Raw genomic sequence first — 5,000 nt, 5'->3', positions numbered from 1 at the left:
GTCTTTCTCTTTGTGTTCCGGCTCAGACTTCGCCGTGTTCAACACTTTTCACAGCTCCTTCGACACCGCTATCCACCAGGGACCCTGGCCACCTCTAGGAAGTTGGAGAAATTGACCTCAAAGGAAGAAAAAGCCAAATGTGATCTAGATCTCTCACAGTATTGTATGCTAAACGGAGTACACCCGAAGTTCGTCAGATTCAGGCTCTACAAGACCTCGATGTATCGCACCGAATTTTACAGAAATGCCTTGGACGAGCTACTTAGGAAGGAGATTGAGACGAAGCAAAAGCTTATTGAAAGTACACGTACGATTGTTTGTCAACTACGGGAACAGCTATTTCATGATTTATCATTTGTTGACCGATTTTTGTATCAGAAACTATTTCACGACTTTGTAAATGATTATGTCTCCTCTGTACAATTACGACATCAAAAGAAACTACGAGCGCTAGGTGTTGTTACTCACAATTTTAATCACAGAAATTATTGTATTTTTAACTTTTCTGACTATGTTCTCTCCAAAAGAGAGGAGTTCTTGCTGTCATTTGGCTTGGATTTTTGTCTACCATCCTACAGACCGAAGTATGCAGATTTCTATTATTCTTTCGAAATTCTTTTCCAGAGACTAAAGGGTTTGAACTTGGTAAATGACTTAAGTGGTTTACAATATAAGTTATCCTTTCTATTACATAAGACTTATACTAATTTAAAAGTGTCTTGGACACCGTTCTTCAGGAAAGAGGATTTGACTATCTTGAAAAAACTTGGCAAACGGGATAATTTGGTTATTTGCAAACCGGAAAAGGTAAAGGTGTTGTGCTACTTAATAAACAAGAGTATATTGATAAGGTGAATAACATTCTTGCAGACAACACCAAATTTCACTCACACGGAGAACCAAACTTTTTGGATATTTACAAAAGGGAAGATAAAATTAACAGATTTTTGAGAAAATTAAAGAAATAGGGTATTTTGGATGAAACTACATATCAGAAACTATTTGTGACAGGTTCATCTTTTAGTATTCTATATGGTCTCCCTAAGATACATAAGGAAGGAGTTCCTATCAGACCTATTATGGCAGCCTATAACAGCCCTTCTTATACTATATCAAAATACCTTGTTTCATTACTTAGTGATTTCGCTTACAACCAACTTTCGCTTAAGAATGGTTATGAGTTCCAGAAACAAATAATTTTACAAGATGGTGATCTACACATGACAAGTTTTGATGTAGAATCTCTTTTTACAAACGTGCCTCTAAATGAAACCATCACACGAGCGGGCCTGATCGGCGTGCTCCGGGGTTGACAGGCAAATTCTGGCGGGCTTACCCGTGAATGTTGTCCACACGGGTGAGGCGATGGAGAGGTGAGCGTGCCCGATGATGCCAGTAGTGAGTTCAGTGCGGTATGATAATCATGGTGCCTACCGCAAAGAAGAAGATATTGTGTAGCATGATAATTGCTTTGTGTGTGATGAAAAAGAAGAAAAGGAAGAGAATATGGTGCAAAGAATGGCTCAGTAAAAGAAATGTATATGGTTAACGTACGTCTGCCAGGGTCGAAGCTCACGCCATCGGGCACCACCATGGTGATTTTGCTACAAGACCCATCGGGCAATTTGACGGTTTGCCCGTCAAGTGTGCCCGTTAGAGGGAAGGTCCGCCGATCAGGCTCGATCGTGTGGACAGGCCTTTATAGACGATATGTTGATGATACATTTGCGCTATTCTAAGAACCCTGGCATAGAGAGATGTTTCTGGACCATATCAATAGTCAACATGAAAATATAAAATTTACCATGGAAAAGGAAACCAACAACTCTTTACCCTTTTTAGACATCAATGTTAGCAGAGACAATGGTGAATTTACTACATCTATGTATAGGAAAAAATCATACACTAGGTTTGCTAACAATTTCTACAGTTCATCTTCAAGAACTTTATGGACTGAAATTCTATTTACACTTTGGTTTACAGGGCTTTACGTTACTCTTTGAGTTGGTCTCTCTTTCACAATGAGATATTATTTTTGGTTAAATTTTTCTTACAGAGCTCCTATCCTGAAAAACTGGTATATAAAATCATTATCAGACTGCTGTCACAAGATTTCTCCAATCCGATGCCCTCTTATAATGTCTTAAAGAAAAATGTATATGCCACTATCCCATTTATCTCTGACGACAAGTTTTCTGCCAAACTTAAACAAATAATCGAAAATGAATTTGGCTGCCTTAAAATGCATTTAATTCCAATCAATCCACTCAAGATTGGCGTATTCTTCGGCTATAAAGACAAACTGCAGACCTTCATGAGATCCAACATTGTTTATAAATTCAAGTGCCCGGGATGTCCCAGTATTTATGTTGGATCAAGCCGTAGGTTACTGCATTTGAGATATTGTAGCCATGTGGGATTCAGCTTTAGAACGGGTCAAAAATTAAGCAAACCAGAATTTTCTAATATAAAGAATCATGCCTCCATAGCAAAATTAAATATATAAAAAGCACTTCTCTATTATTGGTGGAACAAGCCATAGCAATTACCTAACTACCCTTGAGTCCTTATACATCAAACGGCTTGTTCCTTCTTTGAATTCTAACGTTTCTGCTTCTCCTCTTTATCTTGCATAACTGAAGTCGTAGGTTGGTGTCAAGTTTTGGTCATTCGTTCTTCTCCTTCTCCTTTGGATGGTTTCGTGAGAACTGGTTGACTTTTTTACTATAACCTTTTAATTTGTATTAATTTTAATTTTTGTAAATACTTTTTTTCTTAACTTAATCTTTTTATATAGAAAATTATGTTTTTTAAACTTTAACGTATTTTATGTTGTTCTTACAGATTGAAGATGCACATAGATAATGTGCGAAACGTCTCTTGCTAATAATATGACCCTTTTTGATGTTTTTGTTGGACCCTGCTCAATGCTGTTTGATATCTTTTCCTGGAATCCTTATATACATATATATATATATGTACATATATAACGTACATATATATTATATATATATATATATATATATATATATATATATATTATATATATATAATATATATATATATATATATATATATATATATATATATATACATGTGTGTGTGTGTATGTGTGGTGTGTGCGTGAGTGTGTATGTGAATGTAACAGAATAAACAACACTTAAAAGAATAATTTATTATAAGAATGCAAGAAAATATTATTTATGAATATGAGACATGAAACTCTAATTAATTGACTGTTCTGTAAGTTGGCTTGACTACAGAAATCATTATATGAGACTTGTGCAATCCAATAAAAATAATCGTAGTCATTATGGAGTTTTGAAAAGTAATTTTTCAAACTCAAAAAAGGAGAAGAAGAAAAAAAAGGACTCCAATGACAAGATACAAGACGACCACCATACGCGTATTTCCCAAGTAACGAAACGAAAAAATGAAAAACCTACTATTTTAGATTCACATCAACCGCGCATCTGATGTCTAGGCCAGTCCCTTACGACGGTCCTGATTGGTTGTAGATAAGCCAATCACAGGGCTGGAAACTCTCCTCAGTCTCTCTCGAGAGTTCACATAGGCAGGATGTATGTTCCATCACTCCTGAGGGATACTATTGAAAGACGTTGCCCTCAGGAGAGGTGGAACATAGATCCTACCCATTTGAACTCTCGAGAGAGACTGAGGAGAGTTTCCAGCCCTGTGACTGGCTTTTCAACAGCCAATCAGGAGCGTCGTAAGGGACTGTCCTAGACATCAAATGCACAGTTGATGTGAATCTACTATAGACTATCAAAGAACTGGCGTAGTGTAGATACTTGACCAGAGAAACACTGATAGCCGCAAATGGACCGGAAACACCGATGGTTTCCGGGTCATTATGAACCACCCAAAATGAGCGAAAGAAAGTCTCGGGTCTTCGTTAGCGACTCGAACTTTGCAAGAAACGAAGAGTGACCGAAGATTAAAGAAACGAGAAGGGAACTTCAAAGGTTACTTCCGCCACCACAACGGACTTGAAGCACTTTTTAGAAGGGACGTTTATGCAAATTGGATTATTTCCGAAGGAGAGAGAGAGAGAGAGAGAGAGAGAGAGAGAGAGAGAGAGAGAGAGAGATTCTTAAGAGCGGAAACGAAGTGTAATTATGAATATTATTTTTCCCTGAATGGATGGCATTTTGTAAAATAATCATAATAATAGTAGTAATTACGGTGGGAAAATAAATCCACGGTAGTATGCCCGTTTGATTTTGTCATTTAAAATATATGCAGCTGAAAGTTGGATTATACTTTTCCGTTTTATTGACTCATGTGATTATGATATTTCTTTGAATAATAATAATAATAATAATAATAAAATAATAATAATAATAATAATAATAATAATAATAATAATAATAATAATAATAATGATGATGATGATGATGATGATGAGGCCAGACTATAACTGGATAGTTGTATACATATGTTTTAGTCATGCATTTTCTACACTTTCCTAAAAGTGCTACAAGATCATTGTATGGAAGTGTATCTGTCATACATCTCTCCTCTCTCTCTCTCTTCTCTCTCTAACTCTCCTCTCATCTCTCTCTCTCGCTCTCTCCTCTCTCTCTATCTCTCTCTCTCCTCTCTCTCCCTCTCTCCACTTTCGAATGTAAAAAAAAGACACGATTAAAAGGCTCCATTTTGTGGGTGACGTCCATTCCGGACAAATTTTTCCCCCGAAGACCCGACGATTTTTCTCCGAGATTTTTGGGTAAGGAAAAAAAAGAAGTTAAAAAATAAATAAAATGAGGAGAGAGCAGCCACCTATACGTTATAAATCTGTATCTTTTTCAGTAAAGAATGTTTTTTTTGTTTTGTTTTTATGTTTTTTTTTAATAACACGAAGGAAATGAAAAATCCATTCGGGCTGGGCAAAGTTCAGTGTCGTCCTGGTGCAGTTTTGCAAAATTGAAAAATTTATGCTGTGATTTTTCTTTGTCAGTGTTTTTTTTGGGTTCGTG

Source organism: Macrobrachium nipponense, chromosome 42 (assembly GCF_015104395.2).
Source record: "Macrobrachium nipponense isolate FS-2020 chromosome 42, ASM1510439v2, whole genome shotgun sequence".
NCBI classification, from domain to species: Eukaryota; Metazoa; Arthropoda; class Malacostraca; order Decapoda; family Palaemonidae; genus Macrobrachium; species Macrobrachium nipponense.
This window is presented reverse-complemented; position numbering follows the sequence as displayed.